This window comes from Trachypithecus francoisi, unplaced genomic scaffold (genome assembly GCF_009764315.1).
Source record: "Trachypithecus francoisi isolate TF-2019V2 unplaced genomic scaffold, Tfra_2.0 Lachesis_group7, whole genome shotgun sequence".
Classification (NCBI taxonomy): Eukaryota; Metazoa; Chordata; class Mammalia; order Primates; family Cercopithecidae; genus Trachypithecus; species Trachypithecus francoisi.
The window spans coordinates 95629032-95650937 of NW_022681472.1; the positions used below are offsets into that span (position 1 = coordinate 95629032).

At 48.6% G+C, this 21906-nt stretch overlaps 1 long non-coding RNA gene across 1 annotated transcript in view; it reads right to left on the bottom strand.

Moving 5' to 3' along the window:
• Positions 1–2381: 2381 nt before the first annotated feature.
• The window catches only part of LOC117078851, a 34310-nt gene continuing 14785 nt past the window's right edge, over positions 2382–21906 (bottom strand). The window contains exons 2-3 of the long non-coding RNA XR_004435179.1: positions 16312–16410; positions 2382–2437 (exon numbers count right to left, since the gene is read on the bottom strand). This is a non-coding gene — a long non-coding RNA (uncharacterized LOC117078851). The remainder of the gene's footprint in view (positions 2438–16311; positions 16411–21906) is intronic.

Consider the following 21906-nt stretch of genomic DNA (forward strand, 5'->3'; position numbering starts at 1 on the left):
ATGAAGAAAATGTGGTCCATATACACTATATTAGTCCATTTTCATGCTGCTGATAAAGACATACCCAAGACTGGAAAGAAAAAGAGGTTTAATTGAACTTACAGTTCCACATGGCTGGGGAGGCCTCAGAATCATGGCAGGAGGTGAAAGGCACTTCTTACATGGCAGCGGCAAGAGAAAAATGAGGAAGATACAAAAGCGGAAGCCCCTGATAAACCCATCAGATCTCATAAGACTTACTCACTACCATGAGAACAGTATGGGGGAACTGCCCCCATGATTCAGTTCTCTCCCACCGGCTTCCTCCCACAACATGTGGGAATTCTGGGAGATACAACTCAAGATGAGATTTGGGTGGGGACAGAGTCAAACCATATCATTCCACCTCTGGCCCCTCAAAATCTGATGTCCTCACATTTCAAAACCAATCATGCCTTCCCAACAGTCCCCCAAAGTCTTAACTCATTTCAGCATTAACCGAAAAGTCCACAGTCCAAAGTTTCATCTGAGACAAGGCAAGTCCCTTCCGCCTGTGAGCCTGTAAAATCAAAAGCACGCTAGTTACTTCCTAGATACAATGGGGGTACAGGTTATTGGGAAAATACAGTCATTCCAAATAGGAGAAATTGGTCAAAGCAAAGGGGTTACAGGGCCCACGGAAGTCAGAAATCCAGCAGGACAGTCAAATCTGAAAACTCCAAAATGATCTCTTTTGACTCCAAGTCTCACATCCAGGTCATGCTGATGCAAGAGGTGGGTTCCCATGGCCTTGGGCAGCTCTGCCCCTGTGGCTTTACAGGGTACAGCCTCCCTCCTGGCTGCTTTCACCGGCTGGTGTTCAGTGTCTATGCCTTTTCCAGGCGCATTGTGCGAACTGTCAGTGGATCTACCATTCTGAGGTCTGGAGGATGGTGGCCCTCTTCTCACAGCTCCACTAGGCAGTGCCCCAGTAGGAACTCTGTGTGGGGGCTCCGACTCCACATTTCCCTCCTTCACTACCCTAGCAGAGGCTCTCCATGAGAGTCCCGCCCCTGCAGCAAACTTCTGCCTGGGCTTCCAGGCGTTTCCATAAATCTGAAATCTAGGCGGAGGGTCCCAAACCTCAATTCTTGACTTTTGTGCACCCACAGGCTCAACACCACATGGAAGCTGCCAACACTTGGGGCTTCCACCCTCTGAAGCCACGGCCCAAGCTCTACGTTGGCCCCTTTCAGCCACAGCCAGAGTGTCTGGGATGAAGGGCACCAAATCCCTAGGCTGCACACAGCTTGGGGACTGTGGGCCCAGCCCATGAAACCACTTTTTCCTCCTAGGCCCCTGGGCCTGTGATGGGAGGGGCTGCTGTGAAGGTCTCTGACATGCCCTGGAGACATTTTCCCCATTGTCTTGGGGATTAACATTTGGCTCCTTGTTACTTATGCAAATTACTGCAGCTGGCTTGAATTTCTCCTCAGAAAATAGGATTTTCTTTTCTATCGCATTGTCAGGCTGCAAATTTTTCAAACTTTAGTACTCTGTTTCCCTTTTAAAACTGAATGCTTTTAGGCTGGGCGCGGTGGCCCACACCTGTAATCCCAGCACTATGGGAAGCTGAGGTGCGTGGATTGCCTGAGGTCAAGAGTTTGAGACCAGCCTGGCTAACATGGTGAAACCACATCTCTACTAAAAATACAAAAATTAGCCGGGCATGGTGTCGCACGTCTGTAGTCCCAGCTACTCTGGAGGCTGAGGGAAGAGAATTGCTTGAATCCAGGAGGTAGAGGTTGCAGTGAGCCAAGGTCGCACCACTGCACTCCAGCCTGGGCGACAGAGCAAGACTCCACTGAAAAAAAAAAAAAAACCTGAATGCTTTTAACAACACCCAAGTCACCTCTTGAATGCTTTGCTGCTTAGAAATTTCTTCCGCCAGATACCCCAAATCATCTCTCTCAAGTTCAAAGTTCCACAAATCTCCAGTGCAGGGACAAAATGCTGCCAGTCTCTTGGCTAAAACATAACAAAGAGTCACCTTTGCTCTAGTTCCCAAGTTCCTCATCTCCATCTGAGATCACCTCAGCCTGGACCTTATTGTCCACGTTGCTATCAGCATTTTGAGCAAAGCCATTCAACAAGTCTGTAGGATGTTCCAAACTTTTCCCACATTTTCCTGTCTTGTTCTGAGCCCTCCAAACTGTTCCAACCCCTGCCTGTTACCCAGTTCCAAAGCTGCTTCCACATTTTCGGCTATCTTTTCAGCAACGCCCCACTCTGCTGGTACCAATTTACTGTACTGGTTGGTTTTCACGCTGCTGATAAAGACGTAACGGAGACTGGGAAGAAAAAGTGGTTTAATTGGACTTACAGTTCCACATGGCTGGGAAGGCCTCAGAATCATGGCAGGAGGTGAAAGGCTGAGATCGCACCAGTGCACTCCAGCCTGGGCAACAACAGCAAAACTCTGTCTCAAAAACAAAAGAAAAGAAAAAAACAAAATCATGTCTTTTGAAGGGACATGGATGGAGCTAGAAGCCATTATCCTCAGCAAACTAACACAGGAACAGAAAACCAAGCATTGCATGTTCTCACTTGTAAGTGGGAGCTGAACAATGAGAACACGTGAACTTAGGGAGGAGAACCACACACATTGGGATCCTGGTGGGGGGTGGGGGGCAGAATATTAGAAAAAAGAGCTAAGGCATGCTGCGCTTAAACCTAGGTGATGGGTTGATAGGCTCAGCAAACCACCATGACACACATTTACCTATGCAACAAACCTGCACATCCTGCACCTGTAGCCTGGGACTTAAAAAAAAAAATTAAAAAAAAATAAATTTATGTTGTTTTAAGCAACTGAGTTTGCTCGGGCCAAACTCCCAGCCCCTCCAGTGCCAGGCCGACGCAGTCATCAGGCTTTTGGTGGAACATTTGCTGCATTATCAGACGCTGGACGCCAGACCTCCCAATCTCTTGTTAGTGCTTCTGCTTCCAGTGGAGGTGGGGGATGTCAGCCCTGGGAACAGCGTGTTCTTGAAATAAATGTCCTTTTAGAGGGACATGTCTGAGCCAGAGCAGTCAGGAAAAAATGGGTCAGTGCTTGCCTTTTTTTTTTTTTTTTTTTAAACAAGTGCACTCATATCCAGAGCTTGGTTTGGACACAAAGTCAAGTAAGCTTGGACTTCCCAAGCTCCCGTCTGCACCCACGTTCCAGACAGAGACCACAGAGAAATGGCCTTGCACATCCATTCAGGAGAGCGGGGCCTGGGGCCACCCCAGGACCAGACGAGGACTAGTCCCTCCTCCCAAGGGAAAGGGAGTTCACAGAGTGCCTTTGTTTTCTTTGCAGCCATCACAAACTTCTACAAATTTGGAGGCTGAAAACGGCACAATGTATAACCCTGCAGTTCCGTAGTGGGGGCCAGTGGAGAATCCCTTTTCTGTGCTCATTTGTATTGTCTGCAGAATGCAGATCCTTGCAGTGTGGGACTGAGGTGCTGTCACCTTGCCGGGGTCAGCAGGGACCGTTCTGAGTGTCTAGGGGCGGCCCCCTACCAGCTTACAAAGCCGATGATGGCTGATGAGCACACGGCGCCTCGATGATGGCTGATGAGCACACGGTGCCTCGATGATGGCTGATGAGCACACGGCGCCTCGATGATGGCTGATGAGCACACGGCGCCTCGATGATGGCTGATGAGCACACGGCGCCTCCCTGCCTCCTCTTCTGCCATCACTTCTCTCTGACGGGCTCTTCTGCCTTCGTCCTCCTGTTCTGGGGTTCATGCCATTCCGCTGGGCCACCTAAGTAACCCAGGATCACCCTCCCAGTCAAGGTCATGACCTGACTCACACCTGCACAGTCCCTTTTGCCATGGAAGGCAGCAGGTTCACAGCTTAGGGCTGAGGGCAGGGACTTCTTCACGGGCGGTTATCTGGGAGATCACAGGGAGGAAGCAGAGATGTTAGGGAGACCTTCACCCAAGTCAGATGGGCTGACCCCAGCCTGGGAGAGGAACAGACTCAGTGGCCAAGCTGGGGCTGTTGTCTAGGGAGCCCGGCCTGGGCTGTATCCAGTTCCTCCGCACCTCTCTGCCTTGCTGTGGGCCCAAAACGCCACTGACACCTAAGGGGTCTTGGGCTCCGGGATGGCAAGCGATGTCCTCAAGGTGGATTTCAGGCCAGGTGTGGTGGCTCACGCCTGTAGTCTCAACACTTTGAGAGGCTGAGGTGGGTGGATCACCTGAAGTCAGGAGTTTGAGACCAGCCTGGTCAACATGGTGAAACCCTGTCTCTATTAAAAATACAAAAATTAGCCAGGCGTGGTGGCAGGCACCTGTAATCCCAGATACTCGGGAGGCTGAGACATGAGAATCACTTGAACCTCGGAGGCGGAGGCTGCAGTGAGCTGAGACTGCGCCACTCTACTCCAGCCTGGGCGACAGAGCGAGACTTCATCTCAAACAACAACAGCAAAAACAAATACAAGATGCTCAAAGAACACCTGGAAGATTCATTGAAAAAGATCATCACTTAGGCACATTGTCATCAGGTTATCTGAAGTCAAGATGAAGGGAAGATCTTAAGAGCTGTGAGGCAAAAGTACCAGATAACCTGGCTGGGCGCGGAGGCTCATGCCTATAATCCCAGCACTTTGGGAGGCTGAGGCGGGCGGATCACGAGGTCAGGAGATCGAGACCATCCTGGCTAACACAGTGAAACCCCGTCTCTACTAAAAATACAAAAAATTAGCCGGGCGTGGTGGCGGGTGCCTGTAGTCCCAGCTACTCGGAGGCTGAGGCAGGAGAATGGCGGGAACCTGGGAAGCGGAGCTTGCAGTGAGCTGAGATCGAGCCACTGCACTCCAGCCTGGGCGACACAGCGAGACTCTGTCTCAAAAACAAACAAACAAACAAACAAATAAAACAGGTAACCTATAAAGGAAAACCTATCAAATTCACAGCAGAAACCCTACAAGCTAGAAGGCAGAGAACACTGAAGAAGTGTATGTTCAACCCTCCATATCTGTAGATTCCTTATTCATGGATTCAGCCAAGTGTGGATTGAAAATATTCAGAGTGAAAATGGATGATTGCATCAGTAGTGAACATGTAACTGACTTTGTTTTTTATTTTTTGAGATTAAGTCTCACTCTGTCATCCAGGCTGGAGTGCAATGGCACCATCTCGGCTCACTGCAACCTCCACCTCTTAGATTCAAGCAATTCTCCTGCTTCAGCCTCCTGAGCTGGACACACAGTCGTGTGCCACCACACCCGGCTAATTTTTCATATTTTTAGTAGAGATGGGATTTCACCATGTTGGCCAGGCTGGTCTTGATCTCCTGACCTCAGGTGATAAACCTGCCTCGGCCTCCCAAAGTGCTAGGATTACAAGCATGAGCCACCACACCCAGTCCTGACTTTTAAATCTTGTTATTATTCCCTAAACAATACAGTATAACAACTTTTTTTTTTTTCTTTTGAGGCAGGGTCTCCTTCTGTTGCTCAGGCTGAAGGGCACTGACAAGATCACCGCTCACTGTGGAGGCTACACCCTCCATCCCTGGGCTCAATCAATCCTCCACCTCAGCCTCCCAAGTAGCTGAGACTTACAGGCATGCGCCACCATGCCTGGTTAATTTTTGTAAAGATGGGGTTTTGACCTGTTGCCCAGGCTGTCTTGAACTCTTGGGCTCAAGCAATCCACTAGCTTTAGACTCCCAAAGTGTTGGGATTACAGGCGTGAGCCACCTTGCCCAGCCATAGTTGAACAACTATTTACATAGCATTTACATTGTATTAAGCATTAGGAGTAACCTAGAGATGATTTAACATATACAGGAGGTTACATGCAAATATAATCATGTTACATCAGGGACTTGAGCATTGTAGATTTAGGTTTCTGCTGGGGATCCTGGAATCAGTCCTGAAGGACAACTGTATTTCCGTGGAAAATGCATAGCTAAGTCAGAGCCCGGTGTTCTTCTGCCTAAGCTGTCTGAAAAAGACGATCCTTCCTTCATTTATGAAGCTTAGTTTTGATGGATACACAATACTTGGTTGATAATTGTTTCGTTTAAGGAGGCTGAAGATAGGGGTCCAATCCCTTTTTGAGTGTTCTCTCCTGAATCTATATTGAAGCTATGGACAAAAGCAGATTTATTTCAGGGGTAAAAAAATAAAAGAGTGTAAATTCACCTGGACCCAGACTCAGGGAGGCTGCACCCCCCGCTGCTTCAGGAGTGCATGTGATTGCCGAGATACCTGGAACTGGGGTTCCTCCCCACGCCCTAACCTCAGGAACCTGTGAACATATTCAGTTATGTGGTAAAGAGAATTAAGGCTGCAGATGAAATTAGAGTTGCTACTCAACTGATGTTCAAATAGGAGATTGTTCAATTGTTCTAGATTATTTGGGTGAAGCCAATGTAATCACAAAGATCCTTAAAAATGGAAGAGAGGCTGGATGCAGCGGTTGACACTTATAATCCCAACACTTTGGGAGGCCAAGGCAGGCAGATCACTTGAGGTCAGGAGTTCAAGACCAGCCTGGCCAACATGGTGAAACTCCGTCTTTACTAAAAATACAAAAAATCACTATAAGCTGTAGGCTGGACTGTTCTGACTGGTCAGCTACTGGTGTCGGAGGGGTCAGTCCCACCTGAAACATATGGTGGTAAGTTTCCTGAGGCCTCCCTAGTCATGCTTTCTGTACAGTCTATGAAACTGTGAGTCAATTAAGCCTCCTTTCTTTATAAATTACCCAGTCTCTGGTAGTTCTTTTTTCTTTTTTTTTTTTGAGATGGAGTTTTCACTCTGTCACTCAGGCTGGCGTGCAGTGGCATGATCTCGGCTCTCTGCAACCTCTGCCTCCCGGGTTCAAGCAATTCTCTGCCTCAGTCTCCCCAGTAGCTGGGATTACAGGCACCCGCCACCACACCTGGCTAATTTTTTTTTGTATTTTTAGTAGAGATGGAGTTTCACCATCTTGGCCAGGCTGATCTTGAACTTCTGACCTTGTGATCCACCCACCTTGGCCTCCCAAAGTGCTAGGATTACAAGCATGAGCCACCACACCCAGTCCTGACTTTTAAATCTTGTTATTATTCCCTAAACAATACAGTATAACAACTTTTTTTTTTTCTTTTGAGGCAGGGTCTCCTTCTGTTGCTCAGGCTGAAGGGCACTGACAAGATCACCGCTCACTGTGGAGGCTACACCCTCCATCCCTGGGCTCAATCAATCCTCCACCTCAGCCTCCCAAGTAGCTGAGACTTACAGGCATGCGCCACCATGCCTGGTTAATTTTTGTAAAGATGGGGTTTTGACCTGTTGCCCAGGCTGTCTTGAACTCTTGGGCTCAAGCAATCCACTAGCTTTAGACTCCCAAAGTGTTGGGATTACAGGCGTGAGCCACCTTGCCCAGCCATAGTTGAACAACTATTTACATAGCATTTACATTGTATTAAGCATTAGGAGTAACCTAGAGATGATTTAACATATACAGGAGGTTACATGCAAATATAATCATGTTACATCAGGGACTTGAGCATTGTAGATTTAGGTTTCTGCTGGGGATCCTGGAATCAGTCCTGAAGGACAACTGTATTTCCGTGGAAAATGCATAGCTAAGTCAGAGCCCGGTGTTCTTCTGCCTAAGCTGTCTGAAAAAGACGATCCTTCCTTCATTTATGAAGCTTAGTTTTGATGGATACACAATACTTGGTTGATAATTGTTTCGTTTAAGGAGGCTGAAGATAGGGGTCCAATCCCTTTTTGAGTGTTCTCTCCTGAATCTATATTGAAGCTATGGACAAAAGCAGATTTATTTCAGGGGTAAAAAAATAAAAGAGTGTAAATTCACCTGGACCCAGACTCAGGGAGGCTGCACCCCCCGCTGCTTCAGGAGTGCATGTGATTGCCGAGATACCTGGAACTGGGGTTCCTCCCCACGCCCTAACCTCAGGAACCTGTGAACATATTCAGTTATGTGGTAAAGAGAATTAAGGCTGCAGATGAAATTAGAGTTGCTACTCAACTGATGTTCAAATAGGAGATTGTTCAATTGTTCTAGATTATTTGGGTGAAGCCAATGTAATCACAAAGATCCTTAAAAATGGAAGAGAGGCTGGATGCAGCGGTTGACACTTATAATCCCAACACTTTGGGAGGCCAAGGCAGGCAGATCACTTGAGGTCAGGAGTTCAAGACCAGCCTGGCCAACATGGTGAAACTCCGTCTTTACTAAAAATACAAAAAATCACTATAAGCTGTAGGCTGGACTGTTCTGACTGGTCAGCTACTGGTGTCGGAGGGGTCAGTCCCACCTGAAACATATGGTGGTAAGTTTCCTGAGGCCTCCCTAGTCATGCTTTCTGTACAGTCTATGAAACTGTGAGTCAATTAAGCCTCCTTTCTTTATAAATTACCCAGTCTCTGGTAGTTCTTTTTTCTTTTTTTTTTTTGAGATGGAGTTTTCACTCTGTCACTCAGGCTGGCGTGCAGTGGCATGATCTCGGCTCTCTGCAACCTCTGCCTCCCGGGTTCAAGCAATTCTCTGCCTCAGTCTCCCCAGTAGCTGGGATTACAGGCACCCGCCACCACACCTGGCTAATTTTTTTTTTGTATTTTTAGTAGAGATGGAGTTTCACCATCTTGGCCAGGCTGATCTTGAACTTCTGACCTTGTGATCCACCCACCTTGGCCTCCCAAAGTGCTGGGATTACAAGTGTGAGCCACCATGCCTGGCCTCAGGTAGTTCTTTATAGCAATGTGTAAACGGACTCACACAGCAGGTTTGCTTGCAGCCCATTATAAAAGTTTAGGGCTTCCTAAGCTCAGGATTCCTCAGCTATGATGCAAACCTACTGAGTGTGTGGCATGCACCTGGATCACTTTCACATCATCCCCATGGAAAATCAAGAACTCAACCCCTTTTATAATAGCTTCAAAAATAAAAATAAAAAACTTAGGAATATACCTAACAAAGGACATGAAAGACCTCTACAAGGAAAACTACAAAGCCCTGCTGAAAGGAATCATAGACAACACAAACAAACGGAAACACATCCCAGGCTCATGGATGGGTAGAATCAACATTGTGAAAATGACCAGACTGCCAAAAGCAATCTACAAATTCTATGCAATTCCCATCAAAATACCACCATTGTTCTTCATAAAACTAGAAAAAACAATCCTAAAATTCATATGGAACCAGGTCGGGTGCGGTGGCTCACGCCTGTAATCCCAGCACTTTGGGAGGATGAGGCTGGCCGATCAACGGAGGTCAGAAGTTTGAGACCAGCCTGGCCAACATGGTGAAACCCTGTCTCTACTAAAAATACAAATAATTAGCTGGGCGTGGTGGCGAGCGCCTGTATTCCCAGGTACTCAGGAGGCTGAGGGAGGAGAACCATTTGAACCTAGGAGGTGGAGGTTGCAGTGAGCTGAGAACACACCATTGCACTCCAGCCTGGGCAATGAGAGCAAAACTCTGTCTCAAACAAAACAAAATAAAACAAAACACAATGCAATACCACCTTATTCCTTCAAGAATGGCCATTATCAAAAAATAAAAATATTATAGATGTTGGCATGGATGTGGTGAAAAGGGAACACTTCTACACTGCTGGTGGGAATGTAAATTAGTACAACCACCACGGAAAACAGTGTGGAGCTAACTTAAAGAACTAAAAGCAGAACTACCATTTGATCCAGCAATCCCACTACTGGATATCTACCCAGAGGAAAAGAAGTCATTATTCAAAAAAGATACTTGCACACGCATTTATAGCAGCACAATTCACAATTGGAAAAATGTGGAACCAGCGCAAATGCCCATCAGTCAGTGAGTGGATAAAAAAACTGTGGTATATATATATATGATAGAATACTGCATACGCAACAAGCTGGATGGAACTGTTGCCTATTATTCTAAGTGAAGTTAACTCAGGAATGGAAAACCAAACATCACATGGTCTCACTCAGAAGTGGAAGCTAAGCTATGAAGATGCAAAGGTTCAAGAAGAATACAACGGACTTTGGGGACATGGGGGAAAGGGGTGGAAAGGGGGTAAGAGATAAAAGACTACAAATTGGCTTCAATGTATACTGCTCAGGTGATGGGGGCACCAAATCTCACAAATCACCACTGAAGAACTTACTCATGTAACTAACTCATGTAACCTAGTCCCCAAAAACCTATGGAAATAAAAAATGGAAAGAAAAAAAAAGAAACTTGAGATCCACACAGAATTGTCTCCCAAAAGTCTTTTCAGACTTTTTCTAGTCCACGTTTCCAGTTAAAATGGTTATATTCATCGTATGTATATAACTTCATCCCATAAAATGGGATGCCAGGCTCCTAGCTTTTCAATCTCTCCAGCTTGCAGCCAGCTTATCGTGGGACTTTGCCTCTGTGATCCTAAGAACCAAGAAGGTTCTTTTACGTTTAAGTAAAGTGTTTTTCATGCTGTTCAAAGTTACCTATAACCATCATTTTAAAAGCCTTTATAGGCCGGGCGCAGTGGCTCACGCCTGTAATCCCAGCACTTTGGGAGGCCAAGGTGGGCAGATCACGAGGTCAGGAGATCGAGACCATCCTGACTAACACAGTGAAACCCCGTCTCTGCTAAAAATACAAAAAAAAAAAAGTAGCAGGGCATGGTGGCAGGTGCCTTTAATCCCAGCTACTCTGGAGGCTGAGGCAGGAGAATGTTGTGAACCCAGGACGCAGAGCTTGCAGTGAGCCGAGATCATGCCACTGCACTCTAGCCTGGACGACAGAGCGAGACTCTGTATCAAAAAAAAAAAAAAAAGCCTTTGTGGGCTGGGTGCAGTGGCTCACGCCTGTAATCCCAGCACTTTGGGAGGCCAAGGCAGGCAGATCACCTGAGGTCAGGAGTTCCAGACCAGTTTGGCCAACATGATGAAACCCTATCTCTACCAAAAACACAAAATATTAGCCAGGCATGGTGGCAGGTGCCTGTAATCCCAGCTACTCGGGAGGCTGAGGCCAGGAGAATCGCTTGAACCCGGGAGGCGGAGGTTGTGATGAGCTGAGATCGTGCCACTCACTGCACTCCAGCCTGGGTGACAGGGCAAGACTCTGTTTCAAAAAAAAAAAAAAAGCCTTTATGTAAAGTGTTTATTTCTGAGGTCAATAACACCACTGTCCCTTCTACTCAACAAAAGATTCCAGACTTTTTTTTTTTTTTTGAGACGGAGTCTCGCTCTGTCGCCTAGGGCTGGAGTGCAGTGGCCGGATCTCAGCTCACTGCAAGCTCCGCCTCCTGGGTTTACACCATTCTCCTGCCTCAGCCTCCCGAGCAGCTGGGACTACAGGCGCCCGCCACCACGCCCAGCTAATTTTTTGTATTTTTTAGTAGAGATGGGGTTTCACCGTGTCAGCCAGGATGGTCTCGATCTTCTGACGTCGTGATCCGCCCGTCTCGGCCTCCCAAAGTGCTGGGATTACAGGCTTGAGCCACTGCGCTCGGACCCAATCAGACTATTAACACTGCTATGAATATCTTTGTGCATATTGCTTTTTGCAAACTTCTGATTATCTCCTCAGAGACAGGCCCAGAGGCAGACTTCTGAAGCAAGGGCTAAGCCCACTTTTAAGGCCTTAGCTACATACTGCCAAATATCTGTTTCTTCTTCTTCTTTTTTTTTTTTTTTTCAGATAGAGTTTCGCTCTTGTTTCCCAGGCTGGAGTGCAATGGCTCAATCTTGGTTCACCGCAACCTCCGCCTCCTGGGTTCAAGTGATTCTCCTGCCTCAGCCTCCTGAGTAGCTGGGATTACAGGCACCTGCCACCATGCCCGGCTAATTTTTTTTGTATTTTTAGTAGAGATGGGGTTTCTTCGTGTTGGTCAGGCTGGTCTCAAACTCCTGACCTCAGGTGATCCGCCTGCCTCTGCTTCCCAAAGTGCTGGGATTACAGGCATGAGCCACCGCACCCAGTCTATATCTTTCCAGTACGTCAGTACAACTTGCACAGCCCAAACAGGGTATGAATAAGAGCCCTGCCCTATATGCCACAAGTATTAAGAAATCATTGCGGCCGGGCGCGGTGGCTCAAGCCTGTAATCCCAGCACTTTGGGAGGCCGAGACGGGCGGATCACGTGGTCAGGAGATCGAGACCATCCTGGCTAACACAGTGAACCCCCGTCTCTACTAAAAATACAAAAAAAAAAAAAACTAGCCGGGCGAGGTGGCGGGCGCCTGTAGTCCCAGCTACTCGGGAGGCTGAGGCAGGAGAATGGCGTAAACCGGGAGGCGGAGCTTGCAGTGAGCTGAGATCTGGCCACTGCACTCCAGTCTGGGCGACAGAGCGAGACTCCGCCTCAAAAAAAAAAAAAATAAAGAAAGAAAGAAAGAAAGAAAGAAAGAAAGAAATCATTGCTTTGTCTTCTCATCCACGTTATTAATCAAGCACATCAAAAACAGCCAAAGAGTTTCTTATCAGCGGGGTCTCCCACTGGGGTGGCCACATTGAGCTGACGTGATTCCAGGCCAAAGTAGAGGCACTGTCACAGCGTTGTAAGCTCCCAGCCCTGGGACTGAAGCTTCTTCCAGGCCACGGGGGAAGAAGGAGAAACCTGATGACAGAGGCCTCAGGCACACTGAGCTGGCCTTTCCCCACTGATGAGGGAGTGGTGGCACCTTCTCTGCTTTTGTTTTCATTTGTTTACTTTTGAGAAGTAGTCTCTGATGCCCAGGCTGGAGTGCAGTGGTGTGATCTCGGCTCACTGCAACCTCCGCCTTCCAGGTTCAAGCAATTCTCCTGCCTCAGCCTCCTGAGTAGCTGGGATTACAGGCACACACCACTATGACTGTCTAATTTTTGTATTTTTAGTAGAGACAGAGTTTCACCATGTTGGCCAGGCTGGTCTTGATCTCCTGGCCTCAAGGGATCCACCCCCCTCAGCCTCCCAAAGCGCTGGGATTACAGTCATGAGCCGCTGTGCCAGGCCTACTTCTCTGCTTTTTGTTTGTTTGTTTTTGTTTGAGACAGAGTCTCGCTCTATTGCCCAGGCTGGAGTGCAGTGGCACCATCTCGGCTCACCACAACCTCTACTCAGGGTTCAAGCAATCCTCCCACCTCAGCCTCCTGAGTAGCTGGGATTACAGACGCACACCACCATGCCCAGCTAATTTTTGTATTTTTGGTAGAGACAAGGTTTCGCCATGTTGACCAGGCTGGTCTTGGCCTCAAGTGATCTGCCCGCCTCAGCCTTCCAAAGCGCTGGGATTACAGGTGTGAGCCAACGCGCCCAGCCCTTCTCTTTTGACTGGCTTTTCCTGAATGTGCTAACTTTGTTAGTTGTAGTTATTGGAACTATTGCTTGTTGCTTGAAATCAAGGTGAAGAAGAAGTCCCAAGAGACCTGATGGTTAATTTCAGGTGTCAACTTGACTGGCTGGTGGATCATTATTTCTGAGTGTCTGTGAGGATGTTTCCAAGGAAGATTAGTGGGTGAGTCAGTGGCCTGAGAGAGGGAGACCCACCCTTAATGAAGGTCCAACTGGTTGGGTGCCCAGTTGCGATGAACAAGTGGAAGAGGGGGCACTGGCTCTCTCCGCTCTCCCTCCCTTCTGGAGCAGGACACCTTCTCTTTTTTTTTTTTCTTTATTTTATTTCTTTATTTTTTTGAGATGGAGTCTCGCTCTGTTGCCAGTCTGGAGTGCAGCGGCATGATCTCGGCTCACTGCAATCTCTGCCTCCCGGGTTCAAGCAATTCTCCTGCCTCGGCCTCCCGAGTAGCTGGGATTAAAGGCGTGCACCACCACGCCCAGCTAATCTTTGTATTTTTAGTAGAGACAGCGTTTTGCCATGTTGGCCAGGATGGTCTTGATCTCTTGACCTTGTGATCCATGAGCCTCGGCCTCCCAAAGTGCTGGGATTATAGGCATGAGCCACTGTGCCCGGCCAGGACACCTTTTCTCTTGCTGTCCTCGGACAGGTTCTCTGTTTTTCAGACTCTAGGTGCAGACTCTGTTGCACCAGTGGCCTCCTGGGGTCCCTCAGGCCTTTAGCTTCAGACTGGGGCCTATACTGTCAGCTTCCCTGGTTCTGAGGCTGCCAGATCTGCACTGAGCCAGGCTCTCAGCTTCTCCATTTTTCCAGCTTGCAGACGGTTTATCATGGGACTTCGCCTCTGTGATCCTAAGAATCATTTCCCTGTTGTGTGGTTTTTGTTTTGTTTTGCTTTTTGATACAGAGTTTCGCTCTTATTGCCCAGGCTGGAGTACAATGACATGATCTCGGCTCACCACAATATCTGCCTCCTGGGTTCAAGCAATTCTCCTGCCTCAGTCTCCCGAGTAGCTGGAATTACAGGCATGTACCTGTAATTAACCATGCCTGGCTAATTTTGTATTTTTAGTAGAGACAGGGTTTCTCCATGTTGATCAGGCTGGTCTCGAACTCCCGACCTCAGGTGATTCGCCTGCCTCAGCCTCCCAAAGTGTTGGGATTACAGGCGTGAGCCACTGCGCCCGGACTTTTTTTTGTTTTTGAGATGAGTTTTGCTCTTGTTGGCAGGTGGGAGTTCAGAGGCACGGTCTCAGCTCACTGCAACCTCCACCTCGCAGGTTCAAGTGATTCTCCTGCCTCGGCTTCCTGAGTAGGTGAGATTACAGGCACTTGCTACCATGCCTGGCTAATTTTTTGTATTTTTAGTAGAGACAGGGTTTCACCATGTTGGCCAGGCTGGTTTTGAACTCCTGACCTAAAGTGATCCACCCGCCTCGGCCTCCCAAAGTGCTGGGATTACAGGCGTGAGCCACCGCACCCAGCCCAATTCCCTGTTGATTCTGTTTCTCTGGAAGAACCCTCACTAATAAATCTTACTTGACCTTCAAAATAATAATGCTCAAAAGACTTCTTAAAAAAAAAAAAAAAAAAGGAAGGATCCACTAAAGGGCTAAACATCTTGTCATTTAAGAAATGTAAACTTAAGGCTGGGCGTCATAGCTTACATCTGCAGTCCCAGCACTTTGGGAGGCCAAGGCAGGAGGATCACTTGAGCCCACAAGTTCAAGATCAGCCTGGGAAACAGAGTGAGACTCTATCTTTTTTTTTTTTTTTTTTTGAGACAGAGTCTCACTCTGTTGCCCAGGCTGGAGTACAGTGGTGCAATGTCGGCTCACTGCTGCAAGCTCTGCCTCCCAGGTTCACGCCATTCTCCCACCTCAGCCTCCTGAGTAGCTGGGACTACAGGCACCCACCACCATGCCTGGCTAATTTTTTTGTATTTTTAGTAGAGACTGGGTTTCACCATGTTAGCCAGGATGATCTCAATCTCCTGTCCTTGTGATCCGCCCGCCTCGGCCTCCCAAAGTGCTGGAATTACAGCCATGAGCCACCACGCCCGGCCGTGAGACCCTATCTTAAAAAAAAAAAAAAAAATTAGTTGGGCATGGGGGCATGCACCAGTAGTCCCAGCTACTCAGAAAGCTGAGGCCAGAGGATTGCTTGAGCCCAAGAGGTCAAGGCTGCACTGAGTTGAGACTGCACCACTGCCCTCCTGCCTGAGCAATAGAGCAAGATGCTGTTCAATTACAAATAAAAATATGGTGCCAGAAATGGTGTATGAAAACAGATTAAAAAATCAAAATAAAATAAAAATAAAAATGAGTGAGTGAATGAATGACTTGTAAACATAATTGGGATGAATCCTAAGCACACCGACCAGGATCTGAGGTGCGTCTGGAATCTGTATGGCTCCTTACCCGCTCCCACTCACTCCCTGCTACTGAGGGATGCTGACTCACACCCGCCTGCAGGTTGCCAATCTGTAAAGTGACATAAAACAAGCACTTACGTAAATAGTTCCTTCCAAAGTGAGAAAGGGGGCCGGACATGGTGGCTCATGCCTGTAATCCCAGCACTTTGGGAGGCCAAGGCAGGCAGATCACTTGAGGTCAGGAGTTCAAAACCAGCCTGGCCAACATGGTGAAACCCTATTATCTGCTAAAAATACAAAAATTAGCCAGGCGTGGTCACGCACGCCTGTAATCCCAGCTACTTGAGAGGCTGAAGCATGAGAATTTCTTGAACCCAGGAGGTGGAGGTTACAGTGAGCTGAGATCAAGCCACTGCAGCCTGGGTGACAGAGCGAGACCCTGTCTGCAAAAAAAAAGAAAGTGAGAAAGGATTGAGGTGGTTCATTGGCAATAGGGTAACAATATCATTTGTCATTCAAGCCAGAACATTTCTGAGAGTGAAAGGGAAATTTGTTAGTAATTATGCTGGTCTAAAGTGACTTTCCTGGCAGCTGTTCACACATGGGAAAAATTAATGCATGGATGGATGGACAGATATTCACCTGCTGTGAGCTCTGCGCCAAGCTCTGGACAGCCCTCTTCACACTGGCTGGCTCTGTTCTCACTCTGCCCTGCAGGTAGGTTCTCTTCTTCTTTTACGGCTGGGGAAAGAAGAGCCCAGAGAGCTAAAGCAACTGCCTAATGCCACCAGACCAGGAAAATGGACAAAGATTCTTTGCTTGGCCAATCTTTAGTCAACTTCGGAAACCTCTCCAAGGCCCATCTGTGCACTTCCTTGTAAAATCCAGTTTTAGCAAAGAACTCTTCTTTTTTTGAGACAGTCTCACTCTGTCGCCCAGAGGCATGATCTCAGCTCACTGCAACCTCTGCCTCCCTGGTTCAAGGGATTCTCCTGCCTCAGCCACCCCAAGTAACTGGGATTATAGGTGCCTGCCACCACGCCTGGCTCATTTTTGTATTTTTAGTAGCAATGGGATTTCATCATGTTGGCCAGGCTGGTCTCGAACTCCTGACCAATCCTTGAGGCACGTGATAAACTTGCCTCAGCCTATCAAAGTGTTGGAATTATAGGCATGAGCCACTGCGCATGGCCGAGTTTTAGCAAAGAACTCTTCTAAGTCAGTTTACCCCACCCTTGATATCCAATTAGGTTATTCATCCCTCTGCTCTCCAGGTGGTGTCTGAACATCCTGGCCTGTCTTCAGCAAGCACCCTGCTAGGCTGGTTTAGCCCGCATCCCCTTACTCCCAGTGCTTTCTCTTAGTAATTTTGCATCTGCTGTTCCCCATCCTGCTCCTTGGCTGTATGTAAATCCTCACTTGCCCCTGCTGTATTTGGAGTTGAGCCCACTCTCTCCCCGACTGCAAGACGCTGTTGCAGTGGTCCCCGCACCTATCGTAAGGGGCCTGAACACCTCTGCCTTACTGTGCTCTAACAAGCACCACTGGATCACCTGTTCTTCCAAACCCCAGATGGAAAGAACGAAACTGTGCAGCAAATCAGCAGCCGCAACAGAAAGCCTTCGGTGGCGGGGGGAGGGGGTTAGGCAGAGGGCCTGTTGGCAGGCAGGGCTGGATGAGGGCCCTGAGGCGTCGCTGAGGGTCCTGTGTTGAAAGGTATCCACAGCTGAGTGGGTTACTGTGTCTGAGCGGGAGGGCCTTGCACGTGCTCCCCAGCTGGGCTGAGTTCAGTCCCCCAGTGCTGGGGCGGGAGGTGCATCAGTGCGGGAAGGGTCTTTGCCCAGTAAAAGCATGCCACAGCCTTTAGTTCTCCTTGACAGTACCACAGTGGAGGGGAACCTGGGATGCCAAGAGGCAGCTGCCCCCCAGGTCTCTTGGCAGGTCAGCAGCAGAGTGGGGCCCAAACCAGGCCCTTGCCTCCAGGCCCCCCAGGTTGCTGCTGCTTGTGGTTTCCAGCTGGCCAAGAAAGCGCCAAGGCACTGATTAGAAACAGAAGGTTTTTACTGTGGTGGCGACCAGCAGAGGGAAGGACAATAGGGGTGTCGGAGACACCAGGAGACATTTAGCAGGCACTGCCTGGAGAGGAATCTGGCCATGTGGAAGACACATGAGTGCCCAGGGTGGGGGCTGATTCCCGAAAGATGTCTAAGCCTACTCACTGCTGGATGCAATTAAGAGTTTTGTGGTTTGATACCAGGTGCAGTGGCTCACGCCTGCAATCCCAGCACTTTGGAGGCTGAGGTGAGCAGATCACGAGGTCAGGAGTTTCAGACCAGCCTGGCTAATATGGTGAAACCCCGTCTCTACTAAAAGATACAAAAACTAGCCGGGCGTGGTGGCGTGTGCCTGTAGTTCCAGCTACTCGGGAGGCTGAGGCAGGACAATTGCTTGAACCCAAGAGATGGACGTTGCAGTGAGCCGAGATGGCACCACTGCACTCCAGCCTGGACAACAGAGGGAGACTCTGTCTCAAAAAAAAAAAATTGTTTTGTGGTTTGCAAGTCAAGAGCGAGTAAGCCTAAGGGCATGACTCCAAGCGGACAGTGGCGCCTTCCTACATCAAAGCCCCAATCCCGGAACCCCTCCCCTCTCACTCCCTCCAGTCACTCTGCATCTCTAACTGCGGCTGGGATTGTGGCCTGGCCTTCTCTCCCTGGTCCTGGGGAACTCACAGGGCATGGAGGCGCGGGACTCCTAGCAGGATCCTCTGCATGGAGCTCACTCCACCACCCACCATCATCCAGGCTGCTTCTCAGGTCCAAGCACCTTCCCTCCTTGGTGAGCTCCTCTTTGTCCTTCAAGGTCTAAATCAATAGGAAAGGTCTGGAGGGGCACATACCAGAAATCTGAGTGAGGCAGGATCGTGGATGGAAGCATGAGGTTTTTCTTTTTCTTTCTTTTTTCTTTTTTTTGAGACAGAGTCTTGCTCTGTTGCTCAGGCTGGAGTGCAGCAGAGCGATCTCGGCTCACTGCACCCTCCTCCTCCCAGGTTCAAGCAATTCTCCTGCCTCAGTCTCCTGAGTAGCTGGGATTCCATTACAGGCACGTGCCACCACGGCCAGCTAATTTTTGTAATTTTGGTAGAGAGGGGGTTTGCCATCATGCCCAGGCTGGTCTCGAACTCCTGACTTTAAGTGATCCACCTCCCTTGGCCTCCTAAAATGCTGGCATTACAGGTGTAAGCCACTGCGCCCGGACTCTTTTCCTTCTTTTTGCCTATCTGCTTTTTTCTACACTGGAGAGGTGTTGCTTTGGTGATAAGAAGACTGTAGTGATGATCATGATGCTAGTGACGAGGGTAACGATCTGTCCCAGGTTGGACCCCATCTCTGTTGTCTTGAAACTCCCCTCCCCACCTTTCCCAACCTTCCCCTCAGCAGGCTGGCTTCCTGGGGCTCCTGCATTGGGTCCTTATTTTTGTTATGTTGTTGTTGTTTTAGAGATGGGGTTTCACTTTGTCACCCAAGCTGGAGTGCAGTGATGCAATCATAGCTCACTGCAGCTTGGAACTCCTGAGCTCAAGCGATCCTCCTGCCTCAGCCTCCCGAGTAGCTGGAACTGCAGACACATGCCACTACGTCTGGCTAATTTTTCATTTTCTTCTTTTTTTTTTTTCTTTCACGTGGAGTTTTGCCCTTGTTGCCCAGGTTGGAGTGCAATGGCATGATCTCGGCTCACTGCAACCTCTGCCTCCCGGTTCAAGCAATTCTCCTGCCCTCAGCCTCCCAAGTAGCTGGGATTACAGGCATGCACCACCACACCCGGCTGATCTTGTATTTTTAGTAGAGATGGGTTTTCTCCATGTTGGTCAGGCTGGTCTCAAACTCCCAACCTCAGGTTATCCCCCCGCCTCGACCTCCCAAAGTGCTGGGATTACGGGCGTGAACCACCGTGCCCGGCCTAAATTTTCTGTTTTACAAGTCCTTGTCTTTTATGCACAGCATCTGCACAAGCCATTCTCTGACCCTGGGGCTCTCCCTCCGGCCCCAGCCCCCTGCCCTATTGCCAACCATACGCTGCCAGTTCACACTGTGATATCTTCAGAGTCCCTGCGGCTTCATCACAGATTGTGACTCCATGTGCATTTCTGTCGTAACTTGAATTACACGCCTCACCCCTGTCCTCCACCCCTGGCTCCATAAGAGCAGTGACAGGGCCTTTTCTTTTTTTCCTTTTTTTTTTTTTGAGATGGAGTCTCGCTCTGTCGCCCAGGCTGGGTGCAGTGGTGCAACTTTATCTCACTGCAGCTTCTGCCTCCCAGGTTCAGGCAATTCTCCTACCTCAGCCTCTCGAGTAGCTGGGACTGTAGGCACCTGCCACCACACCTGGCTAATTTTTTGTATTTTTTAGTAGAGATGGGGTTTCACTGTGTTAGCCAGGATGGTCTTGATCTCCTGACCTCGTGATCCGCCCTCCTCGGCCTCCCAAAGTGCTGGGATTACAGGCATGAGCCACCGTGCCCAACCAACAGGGTCTTTTCTTTTAAATCAACTTCATTATGACATAATTTTAGAGTAAAAGGCATCCCTTTTAAGTGCACAATGTAATTAGTTTTGACAAGTGTATACACCCTTATAACCACTTTCACAATGAAAATACAGACATTTCCACCATGCCCCTTGGTAGTCAGCCCCCATCCCTACCCTGGCAGGCAACCAAGGATCTGTTTCCCGTCACTGTGAATGTGCTCAGCCTGATCTAGAATTTCATGTAACGTGGTCCTGCAGGGAGTGCTCTTCTGTATCTGGCTTCCCTTGGCACTGTGCTTCTGAGTCCTCTAGGCGGCTGTGTGTGACAGTTGCTTCTCCCGCTGTTGCTGTTCCGTGCAGGGATGTGCCATGGTTTGTGAACAGTCTCTCTGCTCACAGGTGTTTGAGTTGTTTCCAGTCATAGTTATTATGAATAAAGCTGAAATGAACATTCAGGGACAATCCTGTGTGGACGTACCTGTTTGTTTCTTTGGGTAAATAACAGAAGTAAAATTGCTGGCTCCCATGGTAAGAGGATGGTTAGCTTTTTAAGAACTGCAACCTATTTTCCAAAGTGTTTGGAATATATCGCATTGCCACCAGCAGTGTGTGAGGGCAGCAGTTGCCACACCTCACTCTCTAACATTGGGTACCACTGGATCATGAGTCTTGCAGAGCGCACATCCTGGCTCCTGGCCCAGTGCTGGCCACTGTGGGTGCCTACTCTATTTTTTTTTTTTTTTGAGACGGAGTCTCATTCTTGTTGCCTAGGCTGGAGTGCAATGGCGCCATCTCGGCTCACTGCAACCTCCACCTCCCAGGTTCAAGTGATTCTCCTGTCTCAGCCTCCCAAGTGGCTGGGACTACAGGCACACGCCACCACGCCTGGCTAATTTTTGTATTTTTAATAGAGACAGGGTTTCACCACGTTGGTCAGGCTGGTCTCAAACTCCTGACCTCAGGTGATCCACCTGCCTGGACTTCCCAAAATGCTGGGATTACAGGTGTGAGCCACCACACCCAACCTTTTGTTTTTGTTTGTTTTTCTGCTTTTTTTTTTTTAGAGATAGGGTCTTGCTCTGTCCCCCAGGGTAGAGTTCAGGGGTGCAATCACAGCTCACTGCAGCCTCAAACTCCTGGCTCAAGTGATTCTCCCATCTTATCCTCCTAAGTAGCTAGGACTATAGGTGCCCAGCACCACATCTGGCTAATTTTAAAAACTATTTAGAGTTGAGGTCTCACCATGTTCCCCAGGCTGGTCTTGAACTTCTGGGCTTAAGTGATCCTCCTGCCTCAGACTCTCCAAGTGTTGGGATTATAGGTATGTGCCACCGTGTTCTGCCAGCTTTTGTTACTTTAAATATACCACTGGGCGTGGTAGCGCACATCTGTAATCCCACCACTTTGGGAGGTTGAGGTGGGAGGATTGCTTAAGCTCAGGAGGAGTCTCATACCAGTCTGGGCAACATGATGAAACCGTCTCTACAAAAACTACAAAAATTAGCTGGGTGTGATGGCGAACTCCTGTAGTCGTGGCCACTCAAGAGGCTGAGGTGAGAGGATTGCTTGGGCCTGGGAGGTCGAGGCCGCAGTAAGCCAAGATTGTGCCACTGCACTCCAGCCTGGGCGACAGAGCGAGATACTGTCTCAAAAAAAAAAAAAAAAATTACTCAAAGAATACATGGCCAGGGTATAGAAATTCAAATAT